The sequence below is a fragment of the Crocuta crocuta genome, unplaced genomic scaffold (assembly GCF_008692635.1).
Source record: "Crocuta crocuta isolate KB4526 unplaced genomic scaffold, BGI_CrCroc_1.0 scaffold54, whole genome shotgun sequence".
Taxonomy (NCBI): domain Eukaryota; kingdom Metazoa; phylum Chordata; class Mammalia; order Carnivora; family Hyaenidae; genus Crocuta; species Crocuta crocuta.
Window position 1 is genome coordinate 476534 of NW_027530356.1, and position 14854 is coordinate 491387.

Below are 14854 nucleotides of genomic sequence, written 5' to 3' on the forward strand. Positions count from 1 at the left end.
CCGCCGTGCGCACCCACTCACCGCCGGCCCGCTGTCCGCTCGGCCCCCGCGACGCCGGGCCGGGGTCTAACTCTCCTAGCGGAGCCGAGGAAAGGGAAGCGACGGCGAAAGGGAGACGGAAGAGGAGGACTTTTCGAATTAAAAACGAACTAGAGCCTGGAGGGGAGGGGGCGGCGCGGGGCTCAGGGGCGTGGCCCCGGCTCGCCCGGACCCTCCCCCGGGGCGCGCTCGCGTGGGCCCCGGACCCCACCCCCCGCGCTGGGCGCTCGGCGGCCCCGCGTGGTTTGTCCCGAGAGGCTTGGGTGTTTGTGGGCTGCCGATTGAGACAGGAGCGGGAGGGGGACCCGGGGAGCAAAGTTGTCGCAGCTCTAGTGTGGGGTGAAGAGAAAGGTAAGGGCAAGTCGACGGTTGCACTTAATCAGGGACACAAATGCCACAACCCATGAGGAAGAGTTTTGCTGATGGAGATCACAAGCATGGAAAGGCTCTTTCGCAAGAGCCCTGTTAATTTGCATCTGCCCCCACCCCCAGGCCCTTGGCTTGGGGAATTGGCCTTGGCAATGCAGTGCTCGCTGGAAACGCTCTGGCGCGTGCCCAGGCACTTTGTTTTTTTCCCCAAAGGGTTGGAAGAGGTCAGTTTGATTTGGGAGGCAGGAAGGGAAGGACTCTGGGGTCGAAAAAGGGAGGAGAAGTACGGTTGCCAGTGTTTTCTGACACTGGGGGAGGGGAATGCCATTGGTTAATTACCACGGTTAGGCACAAATGCTTTTTCTTAACTCCTGGGTTTACGGGCTGTGATGGTCTCTGGGGAGGAGAACAAGGCACTCACTGGAGCTAGAGGAGTCTTAAGGCTAAAAATAAAAAGCCAAAAAAAAAAAAACCATCATAACTGGACAGAAGTAAATTAGATTACGCTGAGGAGTAAGTACTTGGCAGTGCTCCACTATGGGAGAAGTTTGGATAGGGGAAGGCATATGGAAGTGGAGTTCTGGAATTTTCCTTTGTACGTATGTTATTTGTTAGTATGCGTGTGAGAATAAATTTTAAAAATCCTATTGTATATATTGTTAGCACAGGGCATTTGTCAGATGTAGAGATGGCATGTTAATGTATAAAACTAAAACATAAGCACCAGAGCTTTGGTGATTCAATGTCAGGTCTTAAGGACATGATATGATGATGTCCTAGTTGAATAAGTAAGGTGATAACAACTGCATTACTTTAAAAAATATATTTTTACTTGATTTTTTAATGTTTTTATTTCTGAGGGAGAGAGAGAGAGGGAGACAGCCTGAGCAGAGGAGGGGCAGAAAGAGAGGGAGACACAGAATCTGAAGCAGGCTCCAGGCTCGGAGCTAGCTGTCAGCACAGAGCCCGATGTGGGGCTCGAACCCACCAACAGTGATATCATAACCTGAGCCAAAGTTGGATGCCTAACCGACTGAGCCACCCAGGTGCCCTTACCTGATGTCTTTTAGCTACATCTTTTCATATTTGTTATTTTTAACTTGTTGCTTTTATGTTGCCACAATCCACTCAAAGTTAATATTATATCACTTAGTAAAAGCTTAGAAATTTGCAACAGTGCATTTCAGTTCCTCAATCACCGTTCGTATATTTATACATAAGATATTAACTCCATGTGATTTTGGCTTAAAGAGTGAGTAGTCTTTTAGAGAGATTAAGGGAAAGGAAAAAAGGATAGCTTTTATATTTACCCCTATGTGCACACTTCCATGTGCACTTCATTCTTTCTTGGGCATTTGTGTTTTATATAGTTTCATTTCCTTTCCGGGTGAGGAATTTTCTTTTGGGTATCTTAAAGTGGCAATAAATTCAGCTTTTATTAATCTGAATATGTATTTACTTTTCCTTCCTTTTTTCTTTTTACATGTTATTTATTTTGAGAGGGTGAATATGAGCAGGGAAGGGCCAGAAAGAGAGAGCGAGAATCCTGAGCAGGCTCCATGCTGCCAGCACAGAGCAGGAAGCAAGGGCTCAATCCCAGGAACCATGAGATCAATTCCTGGGCTGAAGCCAAGAATCAGAGCTTAACTGACTGAGCCACTCGGGTGTCCCTTTCCTTCATTTTTAAAGGTCATCTTTACTGAATATTGAACTTTATACATTTTTTTAATGTTTTATTTATTTCAGAGAGAGAGAGAGCATGAGCAGGGGAGGGTCAGAGAGAGAGGGAGACACAGACTATCCAAAGACAGGCTCTAGGCTCTGAGCTAGCTGTCAGCACAGAGCCCAACATCACAAACCGTGAGATGATGACTTGAGCTGAAGTCGGATGCTTAGCCGACTGAGCCACCCAGGCGCCTCTGAATATAGAACTTTAGATTGGTCATATTTTGTTTTAATTCCTACCACGTTAAAGACAACATATGTTTTATCTCCATTTTTATCTGATGTCAGTAAGCTGTAGTAATATAGTTTCTGGTTTTATATCCTTTAATCCGTTTTGAGTTAATTTTTGTGTACAGTGTACGATAGTGGTCCAGTTTCATTCTTTTGCATGTGGATGCCCAGTTTTCTGCATACTGTTTATTGAAGAGTATGTTTCTTCTCCCATTGAATATTCTTGCCTCTTTGTCTTAAAATAATTGGCCATATATACTTGGGTTGATTTAATGGACTTTCTATTCTGTTGTATTGGTCTCTGTGTCTTTTTTATGCCGGTATCATGCTGTTTTAAATACTATAGCTTTGTAATATTTAAATTAGGGGAATGTGATGCCTCCAGCTGTGTTGTTCTTTCTCAAGATTGCTTTGGTTATTTGGAATTTTTTTTGGTTCCAAATACATTTTAGGATTGTTTGTTCTATTTCTATGAAAAATGACACTGGAATTTTGATCGGGATTGCACTGAATCTATATATTGCTTAGAGTGGTATGGACATTTTAACGGTATTAACTCTTCCAATCCATGAGTACTGTATATGTTTTCATTTATTTGAGTCTTCAGTTTCTTTCATCAATGCCTTATAGTTTTCAGAGTATAGACCTTTCACATTCTTGGTTAAATTTATAACAACGTATTCTATTCTTTTTGATGCAGCTATAAATGGGTTTCCTTAATTCCTCTTTCTGATAGTTTGTTGTTAATGTATAAAAATGCAATAGATTTTTGTATATTAATTTTGTACCCTCCCACTTTTCTGAATTTTTTTTGGTGGGGTTTTTAGGGTTTCTGAAACCTATGATCATTCACCCACAAATAGCGATAGTTTGTGTTTCCTTTCTAATATGGATGACATTTATTTTTGTTCCTGTATAATTTTTCTGTCAAGGACTTCCATTACTCTTTTAAATAAAAGTGACAAGAGTGGGCATCCTTGTTTTGTTCTTCATCTTAAGGGAAAAGCTTTTAGGTTTTTGCCAATAAGTATGATGTTAGCTGTGGGCTTGTTATATGTGACCTTTATTATGTTGGGGTACATTCCATCCATACTCACTTTGTTGAGATCATAAAGAATATCAGATTTCATCAAATGCTGTTTGTTTGTTTCATCAAATGCTTTTTGTATATCCATTGAGATGATCATATGATTTTTATCCTTTATTTTGTTAATGCAGTACATCACATTGATTGATTTGCAGATGTTGAACCATCCAAGCATCCCTGGAATAAATCCCACTTGATCATGGTGTATAATCCTTTAAGTGTATTGTTGAATTTGGATTGCTAGTATTTTCTTGAAGAGTTCTATATCTCTGTTCACCAGGGATACTAGCCTATAATTTTCTTTCTTTCTTATTTCTTNATCAAGTTAATGCTGACCTCAGAAAATGAGTTTGGGAGTGTTTCTCTATTTTCAGTTTTTTGGAAGAGTTGAAAAAGATGGGCATTAATTTTTCTTAAATATTTGGTAGAATTTACCAGCTAAACTATTTGATCCTGAGCTTTTCTGTGTTGGAAGAGTTTGATTACTGATTCAATCTCTTTATTCTTTATTGGTTTGTTTAGATTTTCTATTTCTTCATGATTCAGTGTTGGTAGTTTGGATGTTTCTAGGAATTTAACCATTTCTTCCAGGTTGTCTAATTAGTTGGCATATAATTGTTCATAGCTGTATTTTATTTTATTTTTTAATGTTTTATTTATTTCTAGGAGAGAGAGACAGCGTGAGCAGGGGAGGGTCAGAGAGAGAGGGAGTCACAGACTGAAACAGGCTCCAGGCTCTGAGCTGGCAGTCAGCACAGAGCCCGACGCGGGGCTCGAACCCACGAACCGCGAGATCATGACCTAAGCAAAAGTTGGACGCTCAACTGACTAAGCCACCCAGGCGCCCCTCATAGCTGTATTTTATGATTCTTTGTATTTCTATGGCATCAGTTTTAGCTTCTCAGTTTTCATTTCTGATTTTATTTCTTTGGGCCCTTTTTCTTTTTTTTTTTATAAGTCTGGCTTAAGTTTTACCAATTTTGTCTCTCTTTTCAAATAACCAGTATTAGTTTCATTGACCTTCTCTAATATCTACCTAATGCATTTCACTTATTTCTGCTCTAGTCTGTGTTGTTTCCTTCCTTCAACTAACTTGGGACTTTGTTTTTTATTCTTACTCTAGTTCCTTTAGGTGTAAATTTAGGGTGTGTGAGATTTTTATTGTTTCTTGAGATAGGCTTTTCTTCCTATACACTTCTCTCTTTGTACTGCTTTGCTGCATCCCATACCCTTTGGTATGTTCCATATGTCTCAAGGTATTTTTTATTTCTTTTTTGACCCATTGGTTTTCAGTAGTATGTTTGATCTCCACATATTTATAATTTTTTCAGTTTTCTGCTTGTAATTAATTTGTAAATTTATACCATTGTGATCAGAAATGATGCTTGATTTACTTCAATCTTCTTAAACTTAACCGAGACTTGTTTTGTGGCTTAATAAATGATCTATCCTAGAGACTGTTCCATGTGCTCCTCTGAAGAATGTGTATTCTGCTACCTTTGGATGAAATATTGTGTATATGTCTATTATATCTGCTGCTCTGTGTGTCATTTAAGACCCATAATTTTTAATTGAATTCTGTATGAATGACCTATCCTTTGAAGTAAGTGTTGTATTAAGGTCCCCTAATTTTGCTATATGTCTGTTTCTTTATTTTTTTTCTGTTAACGTTTGCTTTTATATTAAGGTGCTTCTATGTTGGGTTCTTAAATGTTTACAAATGTTACATCTTCTTAATTGTATTGACTCCTGTATGATTCTGTAATGCTCATCTTTGTCTTTTACTACAGTCTTTGTTTTAAAGCCTTTTTTCCTAAGTTAATCTACCCCAGCTTTCTTTTCATTTCCATTTGCATGAAATGTTTTTTCTTTCTATTCTTTTTCAGTCTTTGTGTGTCCTTACATCTGAAGTAACTCTTTTGTAGGCAACATATAGATAGGTCTTGTTTTTTATCCATTTAGTCACTCTGTATCTTTTGACTGTAAAATTTTGTCTGTTGGCACCTAATTTTTTTTTATAGGTATATACTTATTGACATCATTTTAATTATTTTCTGGCTGTTTTGTACTTTCTGCCTGATCCTTTATTCTTCTCTTGCTTTTTTTCCTTTATGGTTTGATGATTCAGTGGTATTATGCTTAGGTTCTCTTTCTCGCTCTTCTTATTGTATCTTTTGTGGGTGTTTGTTTTGTGGTTACGATGAGGTTCCCATATTCCAGCCTCTGTACACACACACCTGCTGTTTCTGGTGGTGCCACAGCGGAACTCTGGGTGGATGTGGTACTTACTACTGCTTCTGTTGGGACTAGAGCTGTGGCGCATGGGGACAGGGTGTCTCTACCACCTCTGACATGACAGCAGGAGTGGTGTAGGGAGTATGGTTGGGCCAAGGCAGCTGCTAGATGGGGTGGGGTGTTTGCCTGCTGCCCCTGGCGGGGCCATGGCAGCAGTTCAGGCAGCCAGCACTAACTGGTTAGAGTGCAAAAATGGTGCCTACCTCTTGTGGGGATGAGTACTGGGTGTTATATGGAAACCAACTTGATAATAAACAATTTGTAAAAAAATAAAAAATAAAAAAATAATAAAACACAATGCACAATACTTTAAAAAAAAAATGGTGCCCACCTGCCCTGGTGCTAAAAAGGTAGAGGGAAAACTACCTCTAGCCTGAGGTAGGCCACCATCACCTCTGTCCTGAGAGAGAGTTCCTACCAGCTTTTGCCCTTCTGGTAGATGCTTTAAGATTAACAAATGAATTTTCTTTACATGCGGTCCAGACTTTTCAAACTCTTGCTTTTGGACTGGAAGCCAGGATGAGTGATTCTGCATGTGAGCCCTTTAAGAGCAGAATCTCTATTCCCTACCACTTGTGTTTCTCTTTGGTGCAAGCCTGTTAGTTTTCAAAACTAGACATTTTGGAGGCTAATGCCTCCAGTGCAGGTCCCAGGTGTTAAGGTATTTACTGTGGGGCACAGACTCCTCATTCCTCAGGAAGAAATTCTGTGTTTGTAAGATCCCTCTTGTTTGTGGGTCACAATGACTCCTGTGGGTTTTTAAGAGATTATGTGTCTGCCTCTCATATTTGTACTGATATGGTCCTGTTATCTTTTGTTGTAGAGAAGCTGTTCAGCTAGTTCTTAGATCTTTTTAGAGGGAATTGTTCCATACGTAGCTGTAGATTCTTTTTGTCCATGAGAAGTGAGTACAGGATCTTCCTTTGCTGGCATCTTGAAACTTTTCTTCTGTTTAGTTCTTTATTATATCTTCCACGTCTCAGCTAAGATTCCCCATATATGTATTTAGCATGACCTTCTTTTTCTTTAAGTTCTAGAACATACTTATGAAAACGTTATTCCTACATTGGGTGTATTTCTATGGGTCCCATTTCTTTTTCTACATGACAGATCATAATTTCCTATTGCTTATGAGGTATATTGAGCCACTTTATGATGAAATACTGCTTGACATTAATGTATATGATTATAGATTTATTTACAGCCCTTCCCCTATTGCTGCCAACATCCCTCCTCCCCAAAAGTAAACCCAACCTCTCCCCCTCCACATACACACACAAACAGGAGATAGGGAAAAGGAATAGGAAGCTTAGATGATAGGTGCATAGATAAATGACAGATCAATCAATTCTTATATATGCACTGATATATATGCCAGAATATTCAATAAAAGTTATTGACTATAAGATCACTAGGAATGGAGGGATACTTTTCACTCTAAGCCCTTATCTATTTTTAACAGCTTTATTGAGATATAACTCAAGTGCACAATTCAGTTCCTTTTAGTATATTTTCAGGCTTGTACAATAATCACCACAACCAATATTAGAACATTCTATTACCCTCAACAGGAACCCTGTATCCCCTACCTTTCAACTTGATCTTTTCTCTTTTCCACAACCCCTAGCTCTAGACAACTATTAGTCTACTTTCTGTCTCTGTAGATTTGCCTATGCTGGACTTTACATATAAATGGGACAATGCAATATGTGATCCTTTGTGACTAGCTCCCTTCACTTAGTATGACTTCAACATTCATCTGCCTTGTTGCATGCATCAGTACTTTATTTCTTTTTGCTGCTGAATATTTCATTGTGATGATATATCACAATTATTTATCCATTCATAAATTGATGGATATAAAAATTTTTTAACACTTGTATGCATTATCTTTCAAAAAATAATAAGGCATTATTGAAACCCAAATAGTGCAGTGACTTTTATAATTATATTTTAAGTTCATGATCCATAAGCTTAAATTGCTAATATATGGAACTCTGCAAGCTTTAAAACATTAAAAGCTGAATGCTGCAATGAATGTTTGTGTGCACATATCTTTTATCAAATGTGTGAATATAAGTATGATGGTTAATTTTATGTGTCAACTTGGCTAGTCTTTCTTCCCAGATTAGACATTTCTGAGTGTGTCTGTGAGAGTATTTCCAGATGAGATTAGTAATTAAATTGGTGGATTTAGTAAAGTAAATTGCCCTCCTCATTGTGGGTGGGTATCATTCAATACACTTGGGTTGAATAGAACAAAAGACAGGAAGGAGGAACTTGGCCCTTTTTTCCTCCCCCATTATATAAGCTGGCACATCTCACCTCAACTTCCTTTGCCCTCAAACTAGGATTTACACAGACTGCTCCCCTCATTCTTTACATTTAGATGGAATTACACCATGAGCCCTCCTGGGCCTCCAGCGTGCAGACAGCAGATTATAAGACTTCTCAGCCTCCATAATCATGTGACTCAGAATAAATCTCTCTCTCCCCTACTCTCTCCCTCTCTCTCTCTCTCACTGTCTCTATCTTTGCCTCTATCTCTATCTCTACCACACGTTATTGGTTATGTTTCTCTCAGAAACCCTGACTAATATGTATAGGATAATTTTCTGATAGTTTGATGAAATGCAGTTATATTGAATTATAATTTTATTCATCTTTAATTCATGCATATATCCACATAATGGGGACCACATATGTTAGAAGTGAGTTTCAACACTTATCTTTATTAGCTTATGATGGTTTTGTCATTATTTGGTCATCTAGAGTCAGAAATGAAGGCAAACCAGTAAGTTACCCTGGGCAAAAATGTGACCTTTCTTTGAAGAATGTGCTTCAGATATTTCCAGCACTTTTTAGTGGCTTGGGTAGTAACTGATTTTAAATCACTTCTAACTTACTTTCTGAACAGTTTGTCAAAACTAAATCTTATCTGAAAAAAAACTATAGAAACATTTTTTAAAATTTTCCCATAATTTTCATTCTCCCTTCATTTTCTTTTTCAATTTCTTGACCCAGAAAAATTCTTGGTCATGTTAAAAGGCATACAACTTGAATAATACAGATGACCTTAAAATACAATGAGTCTGAGCTATTCAAGTCCACTTACCTGTGTATTTATTTCAGTACAGTACTCTAAATGTATTTTCCTTTTGATTTTATTAACATTTTCTTTTCTCTAGCTTACTTCATTGTAAGAATACAATATATAATACAAAAAACATATATGTGTTACTCGACTATTCAAGACTTTTGGTGGAGAGTAAGCTATCAATAATTACGTTCTGAGGAAGTCAGAAGTTACATGTGGATTTTCCGTTGTGCAGGTAGTTGATACCCCTAACCCCTGCATTGTTCAAGGTTTAGCCTTTAAAGTATGTGCCAGGTCTTACTTGGTTTTGTTGTTTTGGCTAGACCATAACTATGTGAAATCACAATTGGTGATAAGCCAGCAAAAGCAACTGCTATATTTCACTATAGTTGTGGTTTACGTTTTTACTACTTGATCCTTCACTTGACAAATCTCTTCCATTTGTAGGCTTTTCCCCAGCAACTTCCTGGCTAGCCCTCTCTTAATCCTTTGTTTATCCTCAGAATAAATATGGGCATAGATATTCCTAAAATGATTCCTAAAATCTGTTCTGCAGATGGCTCTTCTAAATATGGTCTTCGTATTTAGATTTTAAGTTGAGCCTGGAATCTTATATTTCATGTATGTTTTATATTTCACCTATGTATGTTCTGAAATATTGTATGTATACAATATAAACACATTACTCTATAGCAGGGGACAAGATAACAATTGCTTCAAATGACTATGTAGGGTATTTTGGAAAGAGGAAGAATCTAGAACTAGAAAATGAAGTCATGGGGAATTCAAAACTGAATTTATATAGCTAAGAGTATTAGCTAGCTCTTAGAATTTGAAAAGTTAATAAAAGAGCTCTAATGGAATAAAGAAATTGAAACATATCAGCTACCTATTGTGATATAATTTCATTCACCAGATAGTTTTAAGTGTCTGCAATGAACCATATATTTAGGTTTCTTGGACATCGAAAAGAGGATGAATAGTGAATAATGTCTCTTTTTGAACGCACCAACTCAAAAAAAAATTGAATCTGTGGAAAAAAAACTGACCACAAAACTGTGTAACAAAAACTGACTCAGTAGCATGTAATCTTTGTCTTACATAGAAGACATTGAGTTATGGAGGCTTTGGACTGGGTACAAGTGATACACATTCTGTAAGAGGTCATTGCTGCCCACCTCCCTAATAGCCACCACCTGCTTCCACTTTTAAACATTTTTTTAAGTTTATTTATTTTGAGAGAGAGAGAGAACATGTGAGTGGGGAGGGGCAGAGAGAGAGGGAGAGAGAGAATCCCAAGCAGGCTCCATTCTGCCAGTGCAGAACCTGCGGGGCTCGAACCCATGAACCATGAGATCATTACCTGAGCTGAAGTCAAGAGTCAGATGCTTACCTGACTGAGCTTCCCAGGCGCCTCCCTGCTCCCACTTTTAAAGATAAACAAAGCTAGACACTAGTTTAAATGGTAAGATCATATTTTAATTAGTAATATACTATTGTAATAAGGAAAAGAGTTTAGCATGACCTTAACTTCAATGTATAGAGGGTGACTGGGTGATTTAAAGAGAGTATGAGGGAACATGGTGGAAATGAGTGAGGCCTCAGTGAGTCAGGGAAGTCACAATTACAAAAAGTGGGAGGGGGGATTGGTTTAGTGAAGCAAACCACAGGTTTGATAGCCTGTGCCTATTGAAGTTAGGCTTTTAGTCTCTCACAGAAGCTAGAATAATGTATCCTCAAGTCTTGACCAGAACAAACGATAGGTTGTTTTGTCAGCCTTGACTTTTCTCAGACAGGTACTTCAAGGGGGTTGAGGGGCATCATCCTAGGGATATAGTTTTGGGTTGTTAGAAACTATGTTAGTGTTTTGTTCAAGTCTTTGTGGGCCCTGTCAGGAAAAGGGCTTAGTGGAGTCTGGCTAGGATATGGCCAAAGAGAGAGTTTGTCACCACTGCATCTTGATATTTCAGTGCTTTGCCTCTCACTAGGAGTTCCCAGTTTTATATCTCTTATACATTATTACTTTGCCTCCCACATACCAAGCTGCAGGATGAACCCACCATGTGTAGAAACAAAAAATAAATAAAATAAAAAGACATTCTTGATGTGTGAAAGGAAAAATAAAATAACTGTGGTTATTTTTACCTCCCATTTTTCATCCACTTGTCCATCTTGCCACATGTTCAGGGTGGAGAGAAAGGGAGAAGGTTGGGAATGAAAAGGCAATCTAAGAGAGAGTAGTCTGAAAATATTAAAGTTCATCTGGCAACATAGACTGTTATGTGTCTACAGGACCCATAGCAATGTAGTAGGTGCTTAGAAAGCTTTCTCATGAGGAAATCTAATCCTTTCCTTATGAATCTTAAAATGTTTTGGAAGGTAGAAAGTAATGCAGTTCACAAGAATGTAAATATGGAACTCAATTTCATGAAAATAAAGCGCAAATTGGCATTTTGACATGTTCCTTACATAGTATGAAAGAGGGTTTGGAGTGGGTGGGTAACAATTGTACTGTGGAAAGGAGATAATATATTTACATTGGGCCAGAGAATGGCGATATCACCTAACACATAAGAAGTAGATTGATAATGGCCTAGAACCAGAAACACTACAGCTTCAGAAAAGTTAATCCAACAGAGCTCATGGCATGCAGCTCAGTTAGGATGGAGAGTTGCTGTCAGATGCACCAAGAGATGAAAACAGGGAAAGGATTTAGCGGAAAGAATATCCAACTGGATTCCTGACAGTCTGTACTAGTTCCTTCATTATCCTGGAAGAGGTTGCAGTACAAGCAATGATAGTATGTGATACATATTTGGCACTAAATTATTTAAAGAATGAAGACTCCAAGTTTCCAAGTAGCAAACAATGGATTTTTTGCTTGGAGAAAAATCTTTTGGAGAAGAGATTGCTGCAAAATAGGCAATCAAGTTACGTTAATTCAGAGTATAAATTACCCAAGTGAAAGGAACCAAAACAAATGATCCCATTTGTTTTATTTTCTTGGTTTATTCTTAATATCTTGATAGCATGACTTTTTAAAAGTGACAACAAAATTGCATTTTTACATATGGAAAAGCCCCCAAAAGGAATATGGAGGTATGAGTTCCATTTTGGCCATGGACAAAACGTTGAATCTTTACTCTTATTTATTATTGAAAATATACTGCCAACTTTCATGTTTTAAATAATCTTTGTGAAGATTAAAAGTGAAAGGGCTGCAAGCTCCATGTGGGCTGTTTCTTCAAATCTGTGTCCAGGAATTAGTACAGTTCTGGCACAGTAGGTAATTAATAAGCACTTGATGAATATTTCACAACTGAATAGTTATTCAGAAGAAGGCTTTTCTTTTTTTTTTGGTTTTAGTTTTATTTATTTGAGAGACACAGAGCACAAATGGAGGAGAAAAAGAATCCCAAGCAGCAGATTAAATGCAAGGCTTGATGTTATCAACAATAGCCAAAGTATAAAAAGAGCCCAAATGTTCATCAATAGATGAGTGAATAAAGAATATGTGATGTACACACACACACACACACACACACACAAACACACACACTGGAGTATTATTCAGCAATCAAAAAGAATGAAATCTTACCATTTGCCTAACTACATGGATGGAATTAGAGGGTATTATGCTAAGTGAAACAAGTCAGAGAAAGATATGATTTCACTCAAATGAGGAATTTAAGATACAAAACAGATGAACTTAAGGGAAGGGAAGCAAAAATAATATAAAAACAGGGAGGGGGACAAAACATAAAAGACTTTTAAGTATAGAGAACAAACAAGGTTGCTGGAGGGGTGGGTTAAATGGGTAAGGGACATTAGGAATCTACTCCTGAAATCATTGTTGGACCATATGCTAACTAACTTAGATGTAAATTAAATAATAAATAAATATAAATACATACATACACACATATAGGCTCAAACTTACCAAACTGTGAGATCATGACCTGAGCTGAAAACCAAGAATTGGATGATGAACTGATTGAGCTACCCAGTTGCCCCCAAATGAAGGCTTTTTAAAGTAACATTGGAGGAGCACCTGGGTGGCTCAGTTGGTTGAGCATCTGACTTCGGCTCCGGTCATGATCTCACTGTTTGTGGGTTTGAGCCCCGTGTTGGGCTCTCTGCTGACAGCTAGCTCAGAGCCTGGAGCCTGTCTTTGGATTCTGTGTCTCCCTCTCTCTCTGACTCTCCCCTGCTCCCATTGTCTCTCTCTCTCTCTCTCAGAAATAGATTAAAAACATAAAAAAAAATAAAGTAACATTGGAAAGAACACTTTTCTTTTGGATATTTCAGGCTGGCTAGTTTAATACTGTTTTATTTGTTTAGATTACATGTTGATCATTTCTCAGCTAATAGAATCAATAATTTCTACAATACAACACAACCCTTTTCCTCCAGTATAAGAACATACTAAAATGTTCCTTATCTCTTCTGGACAAGTTCCAGGCTATTTGAGAACAGTGAATCTGTTTATAAGAAGATGAAACATCTGTCAATGTTTACTTCTCTAGCTCTTGGAAAATAAACATATAAAAGTTTGCAGAAACTCCTAAGGCTACTGACACATTAAAATTTCATCAAAAGATAAATTTCAACTCTTGGAAAATTCAGACAGAAAAAAGTGGTATATATTTTGGTATGTAAACCATTAGAATGAGGCAATGAAACAAGATAATAGGGAAACCAAAAGCCTTAGGTAGTTTATGCTAAATAATTTTTCATGTGAAAAGCAAAGTGGCACATTAGTCCACTATTGTGTTCTCAACAGTCTTTGAGAACTGAGAGAAAAATTTCCTTTGCTGTTATGCATGGCAGGTTCAAGAGAATTGAAATGTAATATTAAAAAAATCAATTAAACAAAACGTGCAACAACCATATTTCAAGAAAGAATTGACTGTGATGATTCTGGTTTCAAGGTACAACATGTTGTAGGGAAAGTCGTTTACTCATGTAGATGGACAGATACCCAGAGAGGAGCTTGAAGGAGAAAGTAACTGGTTTCTTTGTCAATATGAGAAAGAAATCACAAACTTGTTTAATAATCAAGGTATGGTGATGTTTTTTGTTGTTTGGATTAAGGAAATGTTAGATTGACTTACTATACCAGTATGATTGTCTTCCAAACCCAGCAAATTGGTGGACCTCAACACAATCTGAACTTTGTGAAGATGCCCTTTTATAACTGTAATTCATCCTCAGCAGGAAAGAAGATAGGTGATGTATAACAAAGCTGAGTGATGCAATATTGCAACTCCCTACTTTGGATATAGAGAATTCTGGAACAACAGAAGGAGTTTATAAAACAAAGGTAAAGAGAGATTGTGCCAAAACTGGTTAAATCCTCTAGTGTTTATCAAAAAGTTAGAGCAAATGCCAGAAGAAATATAAGAAGCTCATCAAAGAATGAAAAAGATAAAAAAAAAATTGGCCTAAGTCTTGAAAGGGAAATAAGAAGCCAAAAGAAAATTTCCAGGAAGTGTGACAAAATCAACACTTGGAAGATGATTCTTTTCAGAAAAGAGGTACATTTTAAAATAAATTTCTGATGTTCATTTCCCCATAAAATGTACTTGGTGAGAGTGCATGTGGTTCCCATATATAGGGTAGGTAAATCTGATGAAAATGGGAGTTTCATCAACATCTGGGAAAGCTAATCACATGAAGCAATGGTTGGCATTGGTCTCTGGAGGAGGAAGCCTGGGAAATATTGTATTGTCTTCTACTCATGGAGAACGCAGAAATAAATTGTTGGAGGAAGAGTCTCAAACTCTCTCATCTATGTTGAAATTCCTTGGCAACAGATGCTCAGAGGGAATGAGAAAAAAAAATATTTGAAATTGCAGCTAGACAAGGAAAATGCAAAGGGTAAAGAATAAAAGGTAAATAGATTTAGGATCCCATATATTGTAAATATATTTAAGTTTTCTTCTAAGTTTATTTCTTTATTTTGTGTGGGAGAGAGTATGAGTGGGGGAGGGACATGGAGGGAGGGAGAT

At 37.6% G+C, this 14854-nt stretch overlaps 1 protein-coding gene across 1 annotated transcript in view; it reads right to left on the reverse strand.

Moving 5' to 3' along the window:
* The window catches only part of PLSCR4 (phospholipid scramblase 4), a 149924-nt gene extending 149815 nt beyond the window's left edge, over positions 1-109 (reverse strand). Inside the window, exon 1 of the mRNA XM_077765847.1 lies at positions 22-109. The gene's annotated coding sequence lies outside the window, so the exon portion shown is untranslated. The remainder of the gene's footprint in view (positions 1-21) is intronic.
* Between the last annotated feature and the right edge of the window lie 14745 nt (positions 110-14854).